This window comes from Kogia breviceps, chromosome 20 (genome assembly GCF_026419965.1).
Source record: "Kogia breviceps isolate mKogBre1 chromosome 20, mKogBre1 haplotype 1, whole genome shotgun sequence".
Classification (NCBI taxonomy): Eukaryota; Metazoa; Chordata; class Mammalia; order Artiodactyla; family Physeteridae; genus Kogia; species Kogia breviceps.
Genome location: NC_081329.1, coordinates 26,410,438 through 26,437,659, shown reverse-complemented (window position 1 = coordinate 26,437,659; position 27,222 = coordinate 26,410,438).

Sequence of the window (27,222 nt, the reverse complement as noted above, 5' to 3'; positions counted from 1 at the left end):
CCCGCTGCGGAGCACAGGCTCCGGACGCACAGGCTCAGCGGCCACGGCTCACGGGCCCAGCCGCCCCGCGGCACGTGGGATCCTCCCGGACCGGGGCACGAACCCGTGTCCCCTGCATCAGCAGGCAGACTCTCAACCACTGCGCCACCAGGGAAGCCCCATAACTATTTCTTTTTAAAAATGTCTCAAAATAGTGCTGTTTGCCATCTATATCATAAAACCACAGAACCTGAAGAGTGGACGAGATGTGAAATGTCACCTTGGCTAACCTTTCCTCAGACATTTGAGTGTCCTGCTTATACTACGCTTTCCAGATGGTCGCCTTCGCCTGAATTTTGGTGAACAAGGGGTCCTTTCTTTTCCAGGGAAGCCTAACCTATTTTTGGACAGCTCTCAAATATAAACCTTACTTCTCTGTAAAATATTACCATTTTTAAGATAAAGCTTTGGGTAGCTGGAAACCATCTCTTTTCTCAGAGTTAATGTGGCTCAACATTGAAACTTATACCTTCAGAGATCTTTGCTATAATTGATTTTTTTCCTCCTTTTGTGTCCACTTGGGGTCCACCTCTCTCACCCATTTTCCAGAGAGGAAAACTAAGAGTCAGTGTCACCTTAGTAATTATCAGCCGCTGGCAGCATTCAATGGAAGTAATCAAAGGGGCCGAAGGGGACTCTGTGACACTGAGCCTCATGGGACACCAGGATCCCCGGGGGCCCAGGTTGAAGTTGGTTCTCTAACACTGCCCTTCAACTAAAAAAGCACCTTGGGCTTCCCTGGTGGCGCAGTGGTTGAGAGTCCGCCTGCTGATGCAGGAGACGTGGGTTCGTGCCCCGGTCTGGGAAGATCCCACGTGCCGCGGAGCGGCTGGGCCCATGAGCCACAACTACTGCGCCTGCGCGTCCGGAGCCTGTGCTCTGCAACGGGAGAGGCCACGGCAGTGAGAGGCCCGCGTACCGCAAAAAAAAATAAATAAAAATAAAAAAGCACCTTAACAGAAACCTCAGGAAACAGAAGCCAAAACAAATGCCACTGGACTAGGTGCATTATTTAATAGGCGACCACAGAGAATTCTTTCTGATTGGGCTTCTTTGAGAGCGTTGGCCTTTTTAGGGGTTTGATTCAGGAGTATGTTGACAGAAGTCTAAAGCGGCCATCACTCAATCCGGAGCCAAATCAAACACAAATAGAGAGGAATAAATAAATAAAAGTGAGATTTAGCCAAAAATGGGGAAGAAAAGAAAGCCAGAAAGAAAGGGAGCTCACATTCTCAACCAATAAACCCAATAATCCATTAGTGACCAAGGTTGCTGAATAATATAGTACTTTCTCAGTGCCATAATTTATACTGCAGACTAGAGAATAGACATGGTTATTAGAGTGAGGGCTACTGGATGACACATGATGCATGACCGAGCGGCATTGATCTTCACACAACAGGAAGGTGTCTAGACCGGGAGATGTATGGCTATGCGATTCAGAGCAGGGCATATTTCATGGGAGGCTTAATGGACTAGTGGAGCCCGTGATGGATGGGTTTGCCCAGTTTCAGTAGCAGTGCAGTTATAGCAGTGCTAATGTCTGACCTCTTCTGGGCCTCCTGTCCTTCATTCAGTCAGGGTGACCTCATTTAAAGGGACAGAAAATGAGATAGGGAGGTGGAGAGGGAGGGGGCAGGGGTGAAGGGGACTAGCCAGCACTAGGTGGCCAGGGTGGCCCTGTGGGAGGGATTTAAATAGAGGAGACGAAAGGGAAGAGGCAGGGGCAAGCGTTTCGTGGAAGCCAACCCAAGCGTCCAGGTCCCACATAATGAGGTGGTACAATAAATGAATGACAAAGCTCTTCAGTGCCTCTCTGCTACTCTTGCCCCCGCAGTTCAGGCGTCTGATGCGGTTGCCCTGGAAAGCCCGAGGCTCCCTCCACTGCAAGAATAGGTCTCCATCCCCAGAGGAGAGAATCAAGGAAGGAGGTGAAAGTCTGAAAGTGAGAGACGGGGCTGGTGGGGTGAGGATATTCTGAGAAGAGCAAGTCTGAGTCATCTGCATCAATTATGCAATAGCGAGAGAGCCTTCGTGCACTCCCCCAGCCCTGTTAGATGATGCTTAATGCATCCTAATGACACTCTTGATCATTCCTTGGGAAAACTAATGATTCATGCAACGGCCAATCCAAGCCTAAGGAGCTTTGCTGCCGGTGGTTTCCCCCCTCCCTCTCTTTCTCTTTTTTTCTAAATTCCTTCCTCTGTATAAGTATTGCAGAGATGGGCACGATTGCAATCTAGCGTCTTAGCTGCTATTTAACCTAGAAAGAAACATTTATCATTCTTTGGTCTTTTTTTCCCATGTTCTCCATCATTTCCAAGTTACACCTTACTGGGAGTTGACTGGTTTAGATGTGGTAGGGAGGGCCCAGACAGCCCCGTAACACTGTCCACTGTGGCATGAAAGGAAATGGCTGAACCACTCACATTTCTTTCATACTTTCCCACTGCCACACCCTCCCCAGCCACAGCGAACACACAACTCTCTCCTAAAAAGACATGTTCTTACTCTCAATCCACAAGACATTAGCCAAGGTAATCTGACTTTTCTTCTTCTTCTTTTTGTAACAACAGACATTTATTTCTCACCTTTCTGGAGGCTGGGAAGTCCAAGATCAAGGTGCCAGGAGATTGGGTTCCTGGTGAGGGCTCTCTTCCTGAGTTGTAGAAAGACACCTTCTCTCTGTGTCCTCGTATGGCTGCTGGGAGAGAGGGAGCTGTGGTCTCTTCCTTTCCTTTCCTTTTTTTTGAAGTACAGTTGATTTACAATATCGTGTAAATTTCACTGTGTATAGCACAGCGATTCAGTTATATATATATATATTCAGTTATATATGTTCTTTTTCAGTTATATATAAATATATATATACATGTATTCTTTTTCAGATTCCTTTCTCTTATAGTTTCTGACTTACTATTCTTTCATTAGCATTCTTTAGCATTCTTTGTGTGTGTGTGTGTGGTACGTGGGCCTCTCACTATTGTGGCCTCTCCCGTTTTGGAGCACAGGCTCTGGAAGCACAGGCTCAGCAGCCATGGCTCACGGGCCCAGCCGCTCCGCGGCACGTGGGATCTTCCCGGACCGGGGCACGAACCCGTGTCCCCTGCATCGGCAGGAGGACTCGCAACCACTGCGCCACCAGGGAAGCCCTCTTTAGCATTCTTTATTTCTTATTTTATATTGGAGTATAGTTGATTTATAATGTGTTAATTTCAGGTGTACAGCAAAGTGATTCAGCTATATATATACATATATCCACTCTTTTTCAGATTCTTTTCCAATAGAGGTTATTACAGAATATTGAATAGAGTTGCCTATGCTACATAGTACGTTCTTGTTGATTATCTATTTATATATATACTAGTGCTTATTGACTTACTACTCTATTGAGTACTAGAATATGAAAGGGATCCTGTGGATGGGTATTTGGCGAGTTCCAATACCACAGATAGTGAACATGAGACAGTAGTTCTAGGGCTTGGGGCATTTCCAGTGTCAGGGACTTTGAAAGTTTCTTTATAACTTTGGTCTCTGTTTATTCCTCCAAAAATTGTGTAGAAAATTATATCAATCCCTAAGGCTATTCTTAGTAATCATTAATTAACAAGGCATACATTAGCTGGTAGAGGTGAGTGCCAGGGCATGGGAAGAGGAGGTACTCATCCAGGAGCTCAAAAAATATTTATGGAGAGCCTGCAGTGGGCAGGGCTCTTCGTCCTGGAGATAGATCAGAAAACAAAAGAAGTGGATCTCACAGTACATTAAGAAGACAAACATTAAACAGATTATCACGTAAGACATAAATAAGTCACAGAAAATAACTCATGCTGTTAAGAAAAGAGCAAAAAAGGAACCAGCATTTTTGAGCACCTACTTGATAGCAGGCACTGTGCCCAGGGACTGATAGATATTATTTAACTTAAATGAGAATATCGTGAGGTGAGAGTGACTGTGCCCTTTTTGCAAATGAGAAAACTGAGGCTCAAGGAAAAGAAACACGTTTCCTAGGATCACATGGCAAAACCAGAATGTCATCCAGGTCTATCTGACCCTAAAACTGCTCACAACATTAGAAATCTACTTTGCTTCCTACATAGAATTAAGTTCCTGGTGGATTAAGTATGAAAAATGGAATCTCTTAGATGAACAAATATTTTTAGTCCAAAGGCGCGCATTGAAAGCAAACCATGAGTACATTTGCTTACATCAAAAGTCGATTTTGTATGATGTTGTTTCTGTCCAACACGGAGTAGCAAGGTTTAATCTTTCACCCGAAACAACTAAGAAACCAGGCAAAATACATGGAAAAACAGGTCTCAAGACGCTGAGCATCGGGCTTCCCTGGTGGCGCAGTGGTTGAGAATCCGCCTGCCGATGCAGGGGACACGGGTTCGTGCCCTGGTCCGGGAAGATCCCACATGCTGCGGAGCGACTAAGCCCGTGAGCCATGGCCGCTGGGCCTGTGCGTCCGGAGCCTGTGCTCCGCAACGGGAGAGGCCACAACAGTGAGAGGCCCGCATACCGCAAAAAAAAAAAAAAAAAAAAAAAAAAAAAAAAAAAAAGACGCTGAGCATCAAGGGAGGAAAAACAGTGATCCCCGAGAGATGGGAAATGAATGAAGTGAGGCCTATCATGTCCCAGGTTGCTGCCTGGGAGCAAGGAGGGGGGACCCAGGCCGAGACGGTGGTCTCCCAGATTGAAAACACAGAGCTCGGGGTCCTGAGAAGCCAAGGCTGCACGGAGAGCTCAGAACTGCAGAGACCTTTGGAGAGACCTCCTGAACTCAGCGCAGGGTCATGAAAGAACCCGAAAAAGACCAGAGCCAGAGAAAGAACCACCTGAAAATATTAGGAGCGAACCAGGGAACTCCCTGATTGCATGTATTTTTTAAATGGTTATTTTTTTAAGAACATTAAAATAATCGAAAAACATCAGTTATAATTGTTACTTATACAAAGTGTTCAACCTGAAAGCTCAGTTCTGCAAAGCGCCTGGTCCTCAGCGCAGACCGACAAACAGTGAGACCGGAAGTACTCTAGCAGCCCTCACCCTGGCCACATTCTGTGGAGTATTGATTTTGTGAGGGGCACTGACCTAAGCACGGACCAGGTCACCCGATCTCTGGGCACAGGAGCTCACCCCTAATTAGAGCAGAAGGCAATTATGGCACAAGGAGGTAAATACTAAATACAGCAGCAAGGGGGGGGGGGTTGGAATTCAAAGGGAGTTATAGAAGCCTGAGCTCACAGCCCTAGGGTGGGAAATGATATCTAAGCTGAGTCCTAAAGGGCGAGCAGAATCTAGGTGAAAGCAGAGGGTGCGGAATAAGTTCTGGGCTTTGTGCATAGCGGGTGCAAAACCCCTGCAACAAGGACGAGAGAAAAGTGGAACAGCAACCGTTTCTCAATGACTGAAGGATTGAGTTACATGTGAGGAGTGACAAGAAAGGAGGAGAAGAGGCAAGCGGAATCCATCTCTTGAGGTGCTCTACTAGCCATTTTTAGGGGTCTGTGCTCTAACCCAGAGACAAAAAAGGAAGGGATAGCGAGTGGGGAGTTGAAATGGAGTATTTTAAAAGTTTTAGACAAAAAGTGTTCCTAGGAGATTTGCATTTTAGAAAGACTTCTCTGGGGACTTCTGGGTAAAATGAAGTTGTGATTATGAAGGTTTAATTTCTGCCTCAGAGAATCCTATGAAAATGACCTATAAGATTAAAAATAAGGTAGGAAAAACATATAGCAGTGCCAGGGACCAGGAAGGGTGTTGCCTATAATCCAGCATGGAAGTTCAACAAAGTTTAAGTAAATAATGACATTGGATCTAATGAAACATATATCAGATCTCTTAATATATACAGAATCATGTACTCTCTAAATAGAAATACATCTTCTTTTGAAACAGCCATGCTATGTTTATGAAAATTAATCATACTCTTGGCTACAAAGAAATCTTCAATAAATTTCAAAGACTAGAAATTTCACAGGCCCCAATGTCTGATCAAGATGCATAAATAAGAAATTCTGATACAAGGGCATACATAAACAATCAATCACTTGGACGTAAGAAAGAAAAAAAACAACTTTTGCATAGAATGAAATAAAAAGCAAATAGAATCTATAATTACAGACTATTTAGGAAGTAACCAATAAGTATAGATGCATTTGAAAAATGAATAAAATAATTATCTTCCCAAAATATTTTATGGGAAAATATTCAAGGAGCAAATACTTCTTATCCTATTTAAGCCATTTCAGAGCATAGGAAAAGGTGGAAAACTTCGCAGTTAACTTCCCAGCTGTCATAACATTAAACCCAAAACACGACAATACTTTAGATATAAAAACTAGAGGTCAATCCCATTTTTGAGTATAAGTGCAAAAATCCTTGAAATATTAGCAAATTGTATCCAATAGAATTCTGAAGGATGACTATAGGTGGCCAGAAAAAGGTTATTCCAGAGATGCAAAGACGCTTTAGCATTAATCTATTTTAAATAATATTCACCACACCAATAGCCAAGCAAAATTATGACAGTATCTTGATAGATGCCCCAAAAGATTTTATAAAATTTAATTTCCATTTATAATTAATTATAAACAATTCTTATGAAACTTGAAGTATAAAAATACTTTAACATGATGAATGACAGGTATATGAACTAAAAAGCCATAAATATGTTTAAATAATAAAACACTAGACAGTCCCATTTAAGTCTACGAAACATACTGGCTACCAGCACTTAGAATTCTGAGAGTCCCAGAAATAGGACAGGAAAATATGAAGCTTAAATACTGGAAAGGAGAAGAAAAATTTTGATGTAATTTACAGATTATACTCTTAATAACCTGGAAAATCTATAAGATGGATTTGGAAAACTATTAGCATTAAAGAATATTTAATAAGATGGCTAGTTACAAAATAAATATACAAGCCGTCATAGGTTTACTCTACACTATAAACAGACTATTGGATAATATATGAATAAAAATTCCACTCATATAGTATCAAAATATCATTCAATTTCTGGAAAATAAGCACCACTAAAATTTGCAATAACTGCATGGAGAACATTTCATACTTGTACTGAAACATATAAAAGACGGCTTTAATTAATAAGCATGCATGTGTTTCTCAGTTGATAGAAAGACCAGTAATTTATAACTTTAATGTAATTACAATCAAAATTTGAATAGAAATTGGAAAACATTAATGAATTATACTAAAGTTTGTACAGACAATACAGAAACCAAAGACATTTTGATAGAGAAGACATGAAGGGTTGCTTATTCTTGCACATAAAAAATTGTGGTATAAAAGCTAAAATAGTAAAAACTGAGAGAGACAGACAGACAGACATAGATCAGTGAAACTAAATTGAAAGTCCAAAACTGACTGAAGTGTTTTTCTGGGATTTTGTATATGTGGAAAATATGGCATTTCAAATCAATGGAGAATCTATTAACCAAATATATTGGTTAATAGATTGTATTCAGATAACTAATTAAATAATTAGAAATATATACATACAGCCCAACTTACACCTGAGTCCAAAATTGATTCCAGATGTATTAAACCATTTAATGCCAAAATTTAAAAACATATAAGTAAGAGTAGAAAAATACAGTTGACTTCCTACCTGCTGTGAGGGAGAAGGCCTTTTTAAGCATTAAAACGAGGGGAAAACTATAAGGGAAAAAGTTGACAGATATCATTACATTAAATTTAGGTCCTAAACCATAATATGTAAAAATAAAAACAAGATTATAATTTTTGGAAAGTAACTGGGAATATATAATATCTATAGCAACTTTCATACAAAAAAATTAATAAAAAATATCAAAAGCAAAATGTGTGAGTGCCATGAATCGATCATTAGGGAAAACATATTCAAATAACTCAGAAACATATAAAATTATGTTTAAATGACCTCATCAAAGAAATATAAATTAAAATAATGATACTTTATTTTGTCTATGAAATTGGCACAATTAAAAAATAGTTAACATGGAAAAGCTTTGTGGTATATTATTTAGCGGTAAAGAGTGGTATCAAAACAATATGTATAGGATATGATCTCGGTTGTATTTTTAAAGTTTACAGCATACAGTATACGCAGATATACAAAATGGGCCATTTTAGTTTTTATCTTGGTGTTCTTCTGTGGTTTTAACATTTAATAGATATATGCATGACTTTTGTAATCAGAAAACATTCCAAAATGTAGAGAAGGAATTTTAAAAGTATAAACCAAAAGCAGAAAGTAGACAAGGGCTGCTGTAGTCATGTAAAGTAGAAAGTCAAAACAGAGGCAAACACGTTGGAGACTGAAAGGAAACAATCTATTTCAGAATTACTGAGGTCACTAGTGGTAGATGGCAGGGGAAAGGGAAGAAAGGGAAAAAGAGGCAAACAGGGCTCCCAGCCTTTATTTGGGCCACTGGGTGGAATGGTGGTGATGGTCTTTTTTTTTTTTTTTTTTTTTTGCGGTACGTGGGCCTCTCACTGTTGTGGCCTCTCCCGTTGCGGAGCACAGGCTCCGGACGCGCAGGCGCAGCGGCCATGGCTCACGGGCCCAGCCGCTCCGCGGCACGTGGGATCTTCCCGGACCGGGGTACGAACCCGGGTCCCCTGCATCGGCAGGCGGACTCCCAACCACTGCGCCATCAGGGAAGCCCGGGACTTAAGATTTAAAATACCAGTTTTACTCTGCGGGTGAAGAGCATTTCAGGTAGACAGAGCAGCAATGGAGAAGGCCCCGAGAGGGGCATTCTCCAGCTCATTGGAGGAAGAGCAAGGAGGTCAGGGTGGACAGGGAGCGATGAGAGAAGTGCAAGGTGAGGTCACAGAGGGAGCAGGGGTCAGATCCTGCAGAAGGGCGTTACAGCGGTCCAGGGGAGGGATACCTAGGCTGTTAAAGCGGGGTGGGGTGGTGGGAGAAGTGAAATGCAGACTATATCTTGTCCCAAAGCGTTTGTAGATGGATCACACTTGAGGCCAGGATGGTGCTGAGGATTTTACCCCCAGTAGCTGATGGAATGGTGGTGCCATCACTGAGAAAGGAAAATGTTAATGAAGAAGGTGAATATCCGGCAAGGCTGATCAAGTAAAATAGAGAAGATGCAGACATGTACAATATTAAGCTAAATGAGAGATATCACAGGTGAAATAGATTTTGAAAATGTTGGAAGAAAAATTCTAACAACAATAAATCCATACGTTAGTATACTAAGGTAAAATGGGGAATGCTTGGGAAAAAAATATCACAATTGGCAAAAAGTAAATCAAAATATGACAAAATCAATAGCTATTTTAAAAATTGAAATAATTTTCATTATTGCTTCACCCTCTGAGTATATGTGTATATGTATACATATGTATGTATGTATGTGTATATATATATATATATACACTAGATATATAAGTAAATATATTCCTAAGCCAAGATTATCATATATATGAATTATATGACTTTTGTTAGCTATTTATTTTAATGTACACATAAATATGTATGTCTCTGTGTGTGTGTATACAAGGAAATATATTTCTAAGCCTAGATTATTATATATATATGAATTTTACTACTTTTATTTATTTACTTATTTTTTAAAAAATTATAGTTGATTTACTTTATTATATTAGTTTCAGGTGTAAAACCTAGTGTACAATCTACAACCTACATTATACCTCATTTAAAGTTATTATAAAGTTGGGCTATTATTGTTGGGCTATATCTCAGCAATATAACCTTACATCTTATTTATTTTATACATAGTAGTTTATACCTCTTAATCCCCTATCCCTAGCTGCCCCTCTCCCATCCCTCATTCCTGCTTTCAAGAGACAAATAACTGTATTTAATTTTTCAAATAGAAAATGAGAGAAAACCACCCAATTTATTTTTAAGGGAGGGGGGGCGTGTATTTGATATTCTCTTCTCTCCTTCCTCGCCACCTTACTCACCAAATCATTTCACCAGCGAAACGCCTACGTGCCTTCTCACAGGCTGGCCACATATACGGTGGTGTTACAGATTTCAGGGTGATGCGACTTCCTCCAGTGATGAGCTGGATTTTGTGAGGATTAAAGAAAGAAGGAAGTCAGGTGGGGGACTCAGGGCAGGTACGGGGAGGCGTGTGGACAGAAGGCGGGACGGGCGTCCCCGAGCACATTCTTGGCGCTAAGGACAACAGCACAGGTCTGTTCGATATCCAGGCAGTCTGTATATGGCATCTTTCCACTGTGGCCTTCTTGTTGAAGATTCCTGGTGAAAAGACCCCTTACAGTTCTCTCTTCTTTCACCTTTCTTCCCTTTCTTTGGTCAGAAATCTTGTTCCTGTTTTGCGGAAGGACATGGCCTAGAGCCTGTCCATCGGGTGACTGCAGGACCTCCCCTAGCCTTTCTGCCCGGATTAACTGCTTCCCCTACAGCCGCCCCATGACTGTTGTTGAGTGCCTTTACCTTGGGACTCTCCTGTCACCTCTGGGCTCCATCCCTGAGACACCAGCTCCTCTGATTCGGAAAAAAACAAGTCTTCCTGCACTTTTTTTTTTTTTTTTTTTTTTTTTTTTTTTTTTTTTTTTTTTTTTTTTTGCGGTATGTGGGCCTCTCACTGTTGTGGCCTCTCCCGCTGCGGAGCACAGGCTCCGGACGCGCAGGCCCAGCGGCCACAGCTCACGGGCCCAGCCGCTCCGCGGCATGTGGGATCCTCCCAGACCGGGGCACGAACCCGTGTTTCCTGCATCGGCAGGCGGATTCTCAACCACTGCGCCACCAGGGAAGCCCTTCCTGCACTTTTAAAAGGTGGCTGGCCATCTGGCCTGGCAAAGACACTCATTTTACATTTCCACTGGTACGTGACTGAAATCATTTACCATTAAGTTCTATTGGAATAAAATAGTAGTAGACATTTAGGTAATATTACAGGGCAATAAATGTTTAAGAGTCTTAGGGGTATGGGCTTTCCAAACATAGTTCAGACCCAGATGTTAAAAGTACTTCATATGTATATATTATACATACATATAACCTTTTCAGACTTTTAGCTTTTGCTCACACGATGAAAGAATTTTTCCCCTTTCCCTTTTCTTTCACATTTTGAATTGTTTAAGACTTTCCTGGCTACAGTCCCCTCCCCTATCTGTCCCTTTTTTTTTTTTTTTTTTTTTTTAAATACACTGGGTAGAAGAAGCATGAGGGAAATGTACTTAAAATTCAAAATGCTTCCCCTTTATCATTACCATGAATCAACACAATAAATGAGCCCCTTCAGAGCACGGTAATAAGAATTTGATAAATCATCAGCCAAAAATTAACTAGATGTCAAAACAATCTTTGGGAAGTGTGATGGATTAGGGGTGATAGCAGCAATTAATCTCCCAGCATGAGTTCACCAGAGAGACACAATGTAGGGAGATGGATTGGGGCAGTGGTTCAGGACCTACAAGGTCAAGACTCTACTGACAGGAGTGGGCGTAGGCTGCAGAGAGAGAAGAGAATCATCTCTGAGTCTGCAATACCCCGCATCCAGCCGCTGAGCTGGAGGGCAGTTCTCTGCCTTTGAAAAGCTTTCTGTCTCCAGCTACTCTGTCTCTGATGAGGAGAGCGCTTTTCCTCTTGTGCTAATAACTGCCACAGGTCAGCTCATGGGGCTCAGCACATGGCCTCCAAGAGCGGGAGGCTTGGAGGGCTTAATTTACCGAGAGGGGTAACTCCCTGTAAACAGTCATGGGAAGGGGAGGGGTCTGGGACGAGCCAGAGCGCCTTGCCTCTGGGGTGCAGAGTTCGGCTCTGGCTGTTCCAGGGCTCAGCCCAGGGAATAGTGATACCTCCACAGAAAGAGGAGAGGCCCCTCTGCAGGCACCAATCTCATAAATCTCCCTGTTTTTGAAGAGCTGCCTCTTTTTTTTTTTTTTTTTTTTTTGCGGTACGCGGGCCTCTCACTGTTGTGGCCTCTCCCGTTGCGAAGCACAGGGTCCGGACGCGCAGGCCTAGCAGCCATGGCTCACGGGCTTAGTTGCTCCGCGGCATGTGGGATCCTCCCGGACCAGGGCACGAACCCGTGTCTCCTGCATCGGCAGGCAGATTCTCAACCACTGCGCCACCAGGGAAGCCCAAGAGCTGCCTCTTTTATTTGCTTTTCTCTCTTTTTTTTTTTTTTTTCCAGTAGAGTTCACAATATCTGAGGAGACGGCAGTTTGAGAAGAGGATGCAAAAGAGGCCCCTGTTTTTAACCTCCTGGCGAAGGCTGGTGAGGCTGGAATCCCAAGGAGAGCCACATCTGCACGTTGTGTGATCGCAGGCTCGTGAGTCTAAACTGGCAAATGTAGCGCTGTGCTGATAGAGATGGTGGCCGTTAGTGGCAGTCCGCCGGGTAGGAGGGAGGAGAAAGAGAGACACACAGTTCCGTTTAGCCAGTGAGAGGATCACATCTTCCACTGGCCTGGGAAACACAGCACACGCTTAGGGGTGGCGGTGAGGAGAGCTCCTATGCATCCTATACAAGGGCTGCCATATTTGCGATGCACTGGGCCAGACCATGGGAGCTGGGATTCTTGAGTTGTTCCTTTACTTCCCCAAGGGAAATAGACTTCTTTACTATCAAAGATCCCTATGAGATTTACCTGGCCAGGGCTTTGATGCTGCTCCTGTTAAATTTGTAAGTGCTTCCTGGCTAGCTTTATAATAATCATAAAAACATTACCATGCCTGGCAACTGTCTAATGTTTTTTGGTTTACAAAGCTCCGTGAGAACGCTGGGTCTTTCCCGAGGGACTCTTGATATTTTTCAAGACACACCTTCCTAGTATACACCAGAATCCGAGCATTTAGCCACTATCTCGTTTATTGGGTCCTCTTCAGTCTTCACGTAAGGAAAGTGAGGTGAGGAAGGTTAAAGGATGTGTCGGATATCACTAAACTGATGAGAAGGAAAAGAATAATTGATCCTCTCAGCTTTGCCTTCCAGGGCATTTCTCATCTTTAAAATCTCTAGCTCTGATATTGGGGAGGATTTGAGGTGGGGTGACGCTCTGTGGTTCCCAACTCAACCCAGCCCGAATGCACAGAAACTATCCAGAGCCGAACATTTTTTAAGGCAAAGACTTAGTGCTCTCTAGCTGCCAGGAATGAAGGATGGTAACCTGGTCTGGTCTTCAAGAGAAGGGAGAAAACTTGCAATAAAACCACCTCAGCAGAATGCAAGTTTTCCTACTGACTCACTGTTGACCTTGAGCCAGTGACTCTGTCTCTCTATGTGGCGGTTTCCTCATCTGTAAAGGGAAACGCTAATCCTTCTACCCCATATGTGGTGAGAATCGAATGAGTTTTGTGAACAATGCCTGCTACATCGTTCTCCATAATTGTCGGTTAATGTTCTCCTGGAGTTGACGGCTTTGCCCTCTCTCCATCACTCCCATGGCTCCACAGGTCTTAAAGCAAGATCTGGTTCTTGTTCTATGATTTCAAGCTCCACAATACCAAGGAAGAGGCTAAGGGTGCTGGTCCAGGCCACCCAGGTCATCTGGCCTCTGGCACTCTGGCCAATGCCAGAATAAATGGCTTGGGAATGTCAGGGCACCACCCTGTTTTCTCTCCTCCATAGGCTACTTCACCAAGGATTTGATGTCCAACGTTCAGCCAATATCCTGCTTTTGGACAGTACTTTACCTTTTCTCAAGTACCTTCTCATAATTATCTTTTTCTTTCATGAGAGCTTGGAGTAACCTAGTCCTTCTTCCTTTTTCCTCTTCTATAAGCAGCCTCGTTGGGGAAGTTCCCAGATTCTTGTGATAAGCTGCAAACATCTGCTCAAGCTATTTAATTTTTCTGCAACCATATTGTTTCAAATGATCATGACGACTGTGAGTTTAGAGCTGGCCTGTTACAGAGGTCCTGCGCTTCCCTCTCCAGATTCTGGGCAGGGGGCAAGGGAGGTAGGTTGTTCTCTCCTCGATGAGAAGGGGACATGAACACCAATGGGTTCTGGAACGTTTAAGTGGCTCTTTAGGGCTGATGGGCTCAGACAGTTCACTTTGCTCAATACAGAGTCAAGGATTTCCACAGAGATTTCATGGCTTTACTGTAAATACACTTATAAAGACTGACAGACATACACACGCAGGCACAAACCTCCACCCACAGTCATACTTTTAGTACATATATGTGGTCTAATATACTCACTGATGTAAATACAAACTGATATCACACACGCACACGGTAACACCCATGGAGCCACACACAGAGACACCCATATATCCTCACACAGCTACATATGCAAACATAAATGTACACTGAGACACACACACACACAGACAAGGCACCAACCCAGAAAAAAAAAGCAAGGATTTCTGCAGCATTACCCCTGCCTTGGTCTTGAGAATGAGAGGTAAGCTTCTGAGGTCAGGTGCTGTGTACCACCCCTTATCCTTCACTGCGATTCCTAATGCTAGTTCTACACCCTGGAAGCTAACTAACTACCCTTCATTGACCAGATCAGGGACTGATCCTCAGTAAGCAAGTGTGCAGCCTGGAGGTCAGCCTCAGAATTACTGGGAGACATAGTGTTATGGGTTGAATCATGTCTCCCCCCAAAAAGGCATGCTGAAGTCCTAACCCCCAGGTGCCGGAAGCCGTCCAGCATTGCCAACTATTGCCTGAGCAAAGCTCGGCAAGAAGTTATGGCATGAGGAAGCAAAGCTCCTCTCCCGGTGGGCGGCGGAAAGCATCTCTTCTGATTCTAGGAAAATTCTTGCTAAAAACTAAGGGGGTTTCTGGAGGGTTTAGGCCAAGAAGATGGAAGTATTACAAAGCAAATCCCCCTCGGTACGAGACCACAGCAACCCCTGTAACCACAACAGTAGCTATACCTACTGTAAATAATTTACTTTGGAAAAAAGTCCCTTGGTCAGGCAACAAAGGAGTGTTTCAATTAAGGAGTAGAAGTTTAAAGGAAGAATTAGATGAGTTATGGCCCATAGAAGGAATAAGGGATATAGAAGGGAAGCAAATAGTGGGGTATTATGTACAGGATGCCCCCAAATGGTGGATTATGTGGCATGCCCCCTCTCCGGTATATTGGAGGAAAAAGAGAGAAGCGGAAGGACTTTACTGTAAATATTTTACGAATGAATTATATGTAACTATGAAAGTTAAAATTGATTGCCTTACGTAGAAAATAGAATTGTATTTTCGCACAATGTGTTTTGAACAAGGTACTGAGAATACTGGGACACAGGTCAATATATGATGTTAGCTGAAGTAGAAAAGAATAATTAGCTTTCTAGACCTAAACATCTTGTTTGCGCGAAAAGATCTTAAGACGGAACAATGCTTGCTAATGTTTCTGTGTGTAGGTGTAGAAATGAGGTAATGAGTCAAAAACAGGAGTTACATAGAAAGTGCTGATGCTATTGTTTAGAAAATCCTATATAAGAAATGATATGTCAAAAATAAAGCTGTCAGAAGCTTAACAGAAGTTCCCCAGGAGAGTTGTAAATATCTTGGGAAATACCTGGCTATGGTGACGAGGAAGTTTTGTGCAACAGTGGGTATATTCAATAAGTTTACGGTACAATGTCCGCCCCCATGGCCTCCTAGAAGTATAAATAATGATGTACATTGTTTTGATTATAATAATAGGGTTAGAAAATCTGTGGATGAAATGTTGTATTATTGTTTTTAACATGTTTAAGTTTATGGCTTGATATTATTGTTTTTAACATGTTTAAGTTTGTGGCTTGATTGAGCAGAATGTGCAGGTACAAAAACACCTTAATCTTCTGAGAAGAATGAGGAAACCGCAGACAGAGTTCCTGACCTAGATGTGAATGTACACAAGAGACGAAAGAGAATGGAGACAACAAGAAAATTACTTAACTTGTTTAACCTGCTGATGTAAACTACTTTTGTTTTTTGGTTTATGTAAGGGACTTTTTGGCATGGGAATGAAGTTGTTAAGATTGAAAATGAGATTATTTTACAGTATAAATGCTTTGGAATCATGATATTAAATTTGTCAGATCCTTGCATCCTCTGAGGTGTCTTGTGATCTGTCCACGCCGACTCCGTCTCCCCTTTGGGTGAAACCTGTTCAGCTGGGGCTGGTCCTCGGCAAGTGGCGCCCGAACAGGGACCTGAAGGGGTAAGTATTATTATTTTTCTCGGACGGATAGGAGTCTCACCGTAGGGTGCTGCAGACCCCCAGTTAAGAATACTGGTTAGGAAGGTGAGTAAGCCGGTGTCAAGATGGGACACCCTGAGTCCAAAGAGAGGCTCTTATTTATTGATATAGTTAAACATATGATAAATGGTAGAGGTATTATGGTAACTACAAGTCAGTTAGTTAGTTTTTTAAATTTTATACAAGAACAGTGCCCTTGGTTCCCAGAGGAAGGGACAGTTAATTTAGATACTTGGGTGAAAGTAGGAGATAAACTAAAAACTTATTATACTCTACATGGGCCTGAAAACGTCCCAGTAGACACTTTTGCATTATGGAACCTTATTAAGGATGTTTTGGATCCTGTTCAAGAAGTACAGAAGGTTCCCTCTGTCACCACTGTTAATGAAAAACCACCCCTTTTGTCCAATAAGCAATCTGATCCTGCTGCATATCCCACATTAGTGGATGGGATGCAAAATTGTAATCTTGAAGATTTTGAGGAGGAAAATCAGGATATTCCTCCCCCTGAGTCTCATTGTCATACGGGACATAAAGTGACATTCAGTGCAGGGTATGATGATGATGATACCTTGTCACCTGGAGATCAGGCCGATTTGGATGCAGCTGCCTATGATTATGAGAAGCGAAAAGACCCTGATATATTTTTAGCAGAATATCCTCCATCTTATATGCCTAGAAAAACAGGCCCTAAGCCTACTAATATCTATCCTTCTTTGAATGATTTTCGAGGTCCTCTTCGACCTCCTCCTAATACTAAGAAACAATGTTCACGTCCTCCTCCACCTCCTCCTTTCAAGAAAAAAATTAATAAAAGGCAAGAGCCAACCTCTCGCAGGCTGGACACTCAAGGGGATTTTTCGGACCCAGAGTTAATAAAATGTTTTCCTGTTATATATGAAGGGGAATTTGATGATAACATCTCCTGGGAACCCCTTCCTCTAAAATTATTGAAAGAATTGAAATCTGCATGCCATGATTATGGCCCTTTAGCTCCTTATACAAGGTTTACTATGGCAACAAGGACCTTTGGAATGGCTGCACTTACCGGTAACGACTAAAAAGATAGTGGTTGCTTATACTGCTTTAATTGCAACTTTAATTATGAAGGGGAGGAAAAGAAGTAAAGAATTATTTGGAGCTGATGTTAAAAATATAATAATTCCTTATAATAAAGAACAGTTTGAATATTTATTAAACAATGATGATTATTGGCAGATAGCCTTGACAAGTTATACAGGACAAATTTTATTTCATTTGCCAAAACATCCCTTTGTACAGTTTTACTTGCACCACGAAGTAATTTTTCCCACCAGATGGTGCGAGCAGCCTATTGATAATGCACTATTGGTTTTTACTGATGGGTCCTCCAATGGAAAAGCAGTCATAATTATAGAACAGAAAAAACAGGTTTTGCAAACACAAGAAACTTCTGCTCAGCGAGCGGAACTTATTGCAGTTTTGAAAGTCTTCTCAGAATTACAGAGGAAGAAATTTAACCTTTATACTGCCTCCAAATATATAGTGAAACTGTTTCCTCAAATCGAAACTGCATCGATTTCCTCTAGCAAAAGTACAATTCTGTCTCTTTTACAGCAGTTACAGGCCTTAATTTGGGTTCGTACAGAATCTTATCATGTGGCACATATTAGAGCTCACAGCAATTTACCTGGCCCTTTAAGTCAAGGAAACTATAGAACTGATTTGTTGACTAAAGATATTGTTGCTCTAAGTCTTGAACAGGCACAGCAATCTCATGCATTACATCATCAGAATGCTCAGGCACTAAGATATCAATTTAAAATTCCCCGAGAATCTGCAAGAGCTATAGTAAGAGATTGCTCTATTTGTCCAACTCAGGCTGCTTCCTTACCACTGGGAGTAAACCCTAGAGGGTTGCAGCCAAACCATTTGTGGCAAATGGATGTAACTCATATGCAGAGCTTTGGGAAATTATCCTACGTTCATGTTGTTATTGATACATATTCTCATGTAATTATTGCATCAGCAAGGACTGGAGAAGCTTACAAAGATGTAATACAGTATATATTTTTAGCCATGTCTTACCTAGGAACTCCTAAGAAGTTAAAAACTGACAATGCCCCTGCATATACTTCTAAAGCATTTGCAGATTTCTGCAAAAAACTTGACATTTCTCATACTACTGGAATTCCCTATAATCCTCAAGGACAAGCAATAATAGAAAGAGCTCATCAAACATTAAAAAATCAAATACAGAAGTTACAAGATTCTGAATATAAATATAGTTCTCCTCATCATATTTTGCAACATGCTATGTTTGTGATAAATTTTTTGAATTTAAATCATGAAGGAAGTTCACCTATGATGAGACATTGGGAAACTGATAAATTAACTCAAAAACCTATGGTATATTGGAAAGATTTATTAACTGGACAATGGAAAGGACCTGATGTTTTACTAACAAGCGGGAGAGGCTATGCTTGTATATTTCCACAGGAAGCTGACTCCCCTCTGTGGGTTCCTGATAGGCTTATCCGCCATGGCAGAAAGAATCCCCGAGTCGGACGGAGGTCCTCCAAAGATCAGAGCGATGATAAAAATACCCCCATCGACTAAATGTTTCCCACAAACATTGATCGGTCCTATGCGACAGCTTTCACTTGGATCGATCACAGAGGAAGATACTGCTGCGCCAGCTGCAGAATCTGTTGAGGAACAGCCACTTTACCTGTCTCCAAAACCGCACCGCGGACCACGAAAGCGCCTAGCAATATTACTAGTACACATTATACTCAAGCTTGCGTGCCAGCTCCTTATGTATTATTGGTCTCTAAGAGTGCAAAAAAGTTAACTATTAATCAAGTAGATGGAAAATATAAGGTTAAATGTGAGAATTGTATTTTGACTGCATGTGTAAATCCCTTAATGAATATACAAACTATTATGTTGTTAAAAAGACCTCCTTATATTATGATGCCTGTACATATTAATGGATCCTGGTATGATGATTATAGTTTAGAGGTGTTACATAAGATGGAATTATTATTTAGACCCAAGAGATTTGTTGCTGCTTTGATTTTAGGAATTTCAGCGTTGATATCTATTATGGCCAGTGTAAGCTTATCAGTATATGCATTAGTTAAAGAAACCCATACAGCTCATTATGTTAACACATTAACTAAGAATGTTACCTTAGCATTAGCTACGCAGGAGGCTATTGATAGAAAGTTAAAAGCAAAGGTAGACGTGTTAGAAGAAGCTATTTTACATATAGGACAAGAAATGATGACTATGAAAGTAAGGATGACTTCTCGTTGCCATGGAGGATTTAAATGGATTTGTGTTACTCCTCTGAAACATAATGAAAGCCAATATCCTTGGGACAAAATTAAAAAACATATCCAAAGTATTTGGAATTCCTCAGATTTGAGTATTGATCTTACCCAATTGCATAATCAGATACGAGATATTAGTTCTAGCCTGACAGAAGATGACCCCTCCGATACTACTAACAGTTTATTTTCCAGTTTAAGTGATTTTATTTCACATGGATCATTTATCAATCTTATGATTACATTTGGAATGACATTATTTGTACTTATTTTGCTTTGTATTTCACTTCCTCTTCTTTTCAGAATTCTCAAAAAGGCCTTAAGAAAATCTAAAGCTGAAGCCTACGCTGCAATTTTAAAAAACAAAAAAGGGGGAGATGCCGGAAGCCGTCCAGCATTGCCAACTATTGCCTGAGCAAAGCTCGGCAAGAAGTTATGGCATGAGGAAGCAAAGCTCCTCTCCTGGTGGGCGGCGGAAAGCATCTCTTCTGATTCTAGGAAAATTCTTGCTAAAAACTAAGGGGGTTTCTGGAGGGTTTAGGCCAAGAAGATGGAAGTATTACAAAGCAAATCCCCCTCGGTACGAGACCACAGCAACCCCTGTAACCACAACAGTAGCTATACCTACTGTAAATAATTTACTTTGGAAAAAAGTCCCTTGGTCAGGCAACAAAGGAGTGTTTCAATTAAGGAGTAGAAGTTTAAAGGAAGAATTAGATGAGTTATGGCCCATAGAAGGAATAAGGGATATAGAAGGGAAGCAAATAGTGGGGTATTATGTACAGGATGCCCCCAAATGGTGGATTATGTGGCATGCCCCCTCTCCGGTATATTGGAGGAAAAAGAGAGAAGCGGAAGGACTTTACTGTAAATATTTTACGAATGAATTATATGTAACTATGAAAGTTAAAATTGATTGCCTTACGTAGAAAATAGAATTGTATTTTCGCACAATGTGTTTTGAACAAGGTACTGAGAATACTGGGACACAGGTCAATATATGATGTTAGCTGAAGTAGAAAAGAATAATTAGCTTTCTAGACCTAAACATCTTGTTTGCGCGAAAAGATCTTAAGACGGAACAATGCTTGCTAATGTTTCTGTGTGTAGGTGTAGAAATGAGGTAATGAGTCAAAAACAGGAGTTACATAGAAAGTGCTGATGCTATTGTTTAGAAAATCCTATATAAGAAATGATATGTCAAAAATAAAGCTGTCAGAAGCTTAACAGAAGTTCCCCAGGAGAGTTGTAAATATCTTGGGAAATACCTGGCTATGGTGACGAGGAAGTTTTGTGCAACAGTGGGTATATTCAATAAGTTTACGGTACAATGTCCGCCCCCATGGCCTCCTAGAAGTATAAATAATGATGTACATTGTTTTGATTATAATAATAGGGTTAGAAAATCTGTGGATGAAATGTTGTATTATTGTTTTTAACATGTTTAAGTTTATGGCTTGATATTATTGTTTTTAACATGTTTAAGTTTGTGGCTTGATTGAGCAGAATGTGCAGGTACAAAAACACCTTAATCTTCTGAGAAGAATGAGGAAACCGCAGACAGAGTTCCTGACCTAGATGTGAATGTACACAAGAGACGAAAGAGAATGGAGACAACAAGAAAATTACTTAACTTGTTTAACCTGCTGATGTAAACTACTTTTGTTTTTTGGTTTATGTAAGGGACTTTTTGGCATGGGAATGAAGTTGTTAAGATTGAAAATGAGATTATTTTACAGTATAAATGCTTTGGAATCATGATATTAAATTTGTCAGATCCTTGCATCCTCTGAGGTGTCTTGTGATCTGTCCACGCCGACTCCGTCTCCCCTTTGGGTGAAACCTGTTCAGCTGGGGCTGGTCCTCGGCACCCAGGACCTCAAAATGTGACCTTATGCTACAGCCACTATGGAAAACAATATGGAGGTTGCTTAAAAAATGAAAAAAGAGTTGCCATATGATCCAGCAATCCCACTCCTGGGCATATATCTGGAGAAAACTCTAATTTGAAAAGACACATGCACCCCAGTACTCATAGCAGCACTATTTACAATAGCCAAGACATGGAAACAACCTAAATGTCCACCAACAGATGAATGGATAAAGACGATGTGGAACATATACACAATGGAATATTACTCAGCTATAAAAAGAATGAAATCATGCCATTTGCAGCCACATGGATGGACCTAGAGATGACCATGCTAAGTGAAGTAAGTCAGACAGAGAAAGACAAATACCATATGATGTCTCTTATATATGGAACCTAAAATATGACTTACATGAACTTGTTTACAAAACAGAAACAGACTCACAGACATAGAGAACAGACTTATGGTTACCAAAGGGGAAAGGGGGTGGAGGAGGGATAAATTAGGAGTTTGAGATTAGCAGTTACAAACTACTATATATAAAATAGGTAAACAACAAGGTCCTATCATATAGCACAGGGAACTATATTCAATATCCTGTAGTAAACCATAATGGAAAAGAATGTGAAAAAGAATATATATATTTGCATATATGTGTGTGTGTGTGTGTGTGTGTGTGTATAAAACCTTATGTGGAAAGAGGGCCATTGCAGATGTAATTGGTTACATTAAGAAGAGATCACAGGAGTAGGGTGGGCTCTACATCCAGTAGGACCAGTGTCCTTATAAGAAGAGGAGAGAAATACACAGAGAGAGAGTGCCATGTGATGACAGAGGCAGAGCCTGGAATGATACAGCTGCCAGCCAAGGACCACCAAAGGTGACATGCAAGCCACCAGAAGCTAGGGAGAGGCAAAGAAGCATGGTTTGCAAGGACCATGGGCCTGCTGACGCCTTGCTTTTGGACTTCTAGCCTCCAGACTTGTGAGACGATACTTTCCATTGTTGTAAGCCCTGCAGTGTGTGCCACTTTGTTAAGTCCCTGGGGAACCAGTCCACACACAGAGTTAGATAAGAAAAAGATGTATTCAATATTTTATGTAATTTTAATATTTTGAACATCAAAACAAAACCGTCTTGTTTTAAAAGAACAAGCATCAAGAATAACGCACCACACATTCTTCTAGCTGGCGTGTGTCAGTAGGAGACGATAAGCCTTCTGGTCAAATCCTCCTATGCTTCCCCATTTTCCTGGCTCAGAAACTGAGTCCTCGTGGTGGCCTCTGAGGTCTGCTCGACCTCCCCCTGGTGCCTCTTTGACCTCGCGCCTCATCCCCCTCTACTTATGTCCTCCAACTCCTCAAACACACCAGGCAAGGTCCTGTCTCACTGCCTCTGCAGGAGTCCTCTGCCCGCCTGGAATGTTCCGTCCCGCAAAGCCTCCTAGCTCACTCCCTTAAATCTCTGCTCGGATGTCACCCTCTCGGTGAGGCCCGCAACCCCTAAAATTCACCCTCCTCTCAAGTCTCCTTACTTTGTTCTATTTTTTCCCCTGGCTTATCACCTCCTGGCATACAATACAATTAACTCACTTTCTATGTATATTGTCTGTTTCCCCAGGAGCACATTAGCTCTGAAAGAGCAGGGATTCTTTTGTTTGTTTGTTTCTGTTTTGTTCCCTGCCCAGTGCCTAGAAGCCTGTCTGGCATTTACCAAGTGCGCAGTATATCTTTCTGAATGAGTGGAAACTTCCTCTCCTGTGTCTCCGGTGAGCATGGCTGTCCCTCTCTGGGAAGTGTCAGAATCCCTGGGGATTTAATACATATAGATTTATCTGGGGGAATTTTAGGTTTGAAAATGAAGAAGTACAAAGCTGGGCCCACTGTGGCTTTGAACGAGATGCTGTGGAAGCCAGTGGATGGAGCCCTGAGCTGGGAACTCGGGTGGATCATCTGTAAAAGACAGATGAGCCCACCTGCAGCCTGCTACCCAGTTCATGGTAGATGCTGAGAGGATGGAGAAGATGATGCATTTAAAGTGCTCGGAGGTCCTTAAAGGAAAGGCCTGCTATGCAAATGCAGTGTTATTACATAAACTAAAACCCGAAGTGTATCAGGGAGTAGCTGAACTGAATCACAGCCCATCTCTGAGCAATTTTTTTTCCCCTGAGAAATTTAATAGAACGACCTACAAAACGATGATGCAATTTTCTTTCACATTTTCTTTCCTATCAAGTGTTCCTACCTTCTAAATTTCAGTGCAGGTGCTGTCTTCTTTTTTCCTGGATGGTAAAACAGACCCACAAGAGCATTTCTGGACTGGACTGGATGGGGGTAGGCTGTGCAAATCACTGGGCCGTGAAAATGCTTTTAGAATTTCTCTTCTTTTACAGTGGTTCTTACTACAGGGAATACAGTGTATGACTCAGAACAAATGGCTGCATATTTAATTATGTCAAACTCTAAAGAATTTTCTGTTTTGTATTTCAGTGTGTCTTGTTGTGCAGGGGATGCTGAGAATTAAACTATGTGATGTTACTTCTTTTTAAGAGCAGAACTACAGAGTACAGACCCTGAATACTATTTCCTTCTTCCTTTGGCTCCTAGTCGTGTTATTTAGCGCCCTCTGCTGTTTGGAGGAAGCATGACAAAGCTTTGGTTAACTGCCTAGCCTACTTCAATCACACAGTTTTTTTTTTTTTCTTCAGCAGATTTTAGTGCAAATATTAACCGACATCTATTATGATTCTGAATCCTATTAAGTTGCTGTTAAATGGCTCTCCTCGGCCACCCCACTTGTTTAGACAGAGCTGTTCAAGTCCTCAGGATGTTATGCAATGACTTTCCTAATCTAGCCTATGTTCACCTCCCCAGAACTGTCTCTCATCATGATACCACCACTTCTACCCTGTGTTCCCACCATACGGGTCTACCTACAGCTTTGTGACTATGTCAGGCCTTGTGGTCTCTATGATTGTTCATGTCACCTTCAGTTTGTTTGATTCCTGCCTACCTTCCTTCCCACACCACCTTGCTAACTTCTCCTGGTCCTTCAAGGATACAGTCCAAACATCATCCCCCAGGAAACCTTCCCCAACCACCCCTGTCTCCAATTCGAGCTCAGTGGCCTTTAGCCCCTACAGCTTCTTCTGTATTTTTCTGCTTGTTCTGTGCTTCCTATGAAAACACATGGCTAGTTACACATTTTATTTATTTATGTACCACCAAACACACACACACACACACACACACACACACACACACACACACACACACTCCTACCACAGGACATAGCACAGAGAAAATACTTAGTAAGTGCTGGATGAATATATGATGTTCACAGTCAGACTGTAAGCTGTGAACCAGTAGTTCAAACCCCAATAATTCCAAACCTATGATTTTTTTATTAAAATAGGTGGCTACCTGGTAGACAGTGCCGAAACATCTCTATTCCCACTCCGGCTTTCACTCACATTTTGTGGGTTTGGTATTAGCCAACAAGAGATCCTTGGAAATTGTTGTTTTACACCCCTATTGCAGAAATTCGACCTCCTCTTCCTGAATCCACATATGTTGAAGGGGTTGTATTCAACCTTCCCATTATAAGCAACGAGAGAGCATCCTTACCAAGAGGAAAAACATCTAGTTATTTATTTACTCAGTTCAAAAAAATAAAAGAAAGACACACTGTGATCACAATTTCTCTAAGCAACGCCATAAATACTATTATCCTCTGTGATTATTTTGACTTGATTTGAAATGATTATTCAAATAGTTACATGAATGACTAATCAAACGGGTTGTTAAGACTGCCTTACGTGTGTGAAATACCTTCACCATAATAACGAGGTGTGTAGGGAACTTATATTATGCTTTTAATTGCTTTTGTCAGTCAAAAACCTCAACCGAGCAGCCACTTGAAGCTGAATGCTGCACTGTAGCAGGAGATGGCAACACAAAGAGAGCCCAGGAAACCCATGATTAGCTTGAATGCTTGGTGCACGTGTGCTCTGCTTAGTGAGGTTCCCAGGTGAGCTCCTGGTGAACCCCTTATGAACTGTCATGATGTTGTTGCAACTCTCTTAAAAATCTTGGTCAAACTTTCTGAAAAGATGACGACCCTTGCACAGGTGTCTAGCTCCCTCTCCTTCTGATTCTAATTGAAACGACCAACACAGTCTAAAAAGAGGAAAAAGTCCGTTTCAGCGCAGGAAGCAGAGGAGGGAAGTCAACCACATGGGAAACACGTGTAAAAGTTGCATCTAGATATGGCCCAGAAAGACTGGAGTTGAAGCCGAAAGGCACTAGCTTTGGAAGTAGGTGACTAGGTTTCCATTTCCAGTTTTGCCAACAACCGAGACACTGAACCCCACCATTGCCGCCTCGGTGACTCAGTGTCCTCATGAATAAAAAATGAAGGTGCTGGCGGCACAAATCAGCTTTCTATGAGACCATATTGGTTCAGGCACAGCAAGCATAAAGTGAGGAATAGCATTATCTCTACAACCAGCGACAAGGATTCTGAGCTCAGATCTCTCACATACTCCTCGTGTCATGTTGGACAAGTTATCTGAACTCTCTGAGCCTCAGTTTATTCATCTGTAGAAGGGGCATAGTGATTCTTGTCTGTCCAGATCTTTGCAAAGACTAAACTATCTAATGCATGAAAAGTCCATAGCAAAGTGTCTGGCACATGTTCAGCACTGACTAAAAGTTATTGTTATTATCAACACTAGTCTTTACAAAACTAAGGGAACATACCACAAATTTGTCATTATACTTGCACCGTCCTGTATTCATAAATACAATCACCACAAATCCTATCTGGAATGAAGTTGAAGATACATACGTATACATATATGTGTGTGTTTATCTCTAAATATATATGCAATACATGTATATGTGCATGCATGGTAAATCATATACAGTATACACATATATGTGGAAAAATATTTACACATGTGATAAGGAGATGCTGGAATGCCTAGAGACCAGGGTAGATAAGATGAGCTTGGGATGGTTTTTCACAGCATGTAAATTAAAAAAAAAAAATCTCATTTTGATAAGATGAAAAATATCAGGATTGCTTAGGCAGAAGTCTGATCAGCTTGCATAAAAAGACAAACAATTTAATAGTTGGCTAGCTAATTAGTTTAATTGATATGGTTACATAACAAGCAAGCCCAGGAAGGGGCCTCAGGAGCCACTGGGCCAGGGGAGAACCTGCTCTTGACCCTTCACTTCAGACTCCAGAAACATTTTGGCCATGGGTCCGTCTTGAAAGGCTGTCTAAAGCAGGTATCACAGCCTCTACTGCAGAGACTCTGCCACGCTCATTGACAGGTCTATTACTCTCCTTCTGGCTATAATCCCGACTAATTGGGTCGATTAGTTACCCATCAGTAACCCTTGTTAGGGAGAGTTCTTGAATCAGACCACCTGTTGGCTGTGAAGTTTCCAGGGTTTCACTTGGCTAGTGTAATCTTACAGACTGAGTTGTGTTTTCCCAAAAAAGACAGGTTAAAGTCCTAAGCCCTGGTACTTCAGTATGTGATCTGACTTGGAAATAGGGTCTTTACAGAGGTAATCAAGTGAAAGCGAGGTTGTTAGGTTGGCCTTTCTTTCAATCTGGGTAAATTTGGATACAGAGACATGCATAGAGGAAGTACAGTGGGAAGAGACACAGGCAGAATGTAGAATGCCATTTGAGGACAGAGGCAGACATTAGCATTCTGCTTCCGCATCCAGGGGGCTTCTGGGGCTACCAGCAGTTGAAAGAGCCAAGGGAATATCCTTCTACAGTTTTCAGAGGGAACAT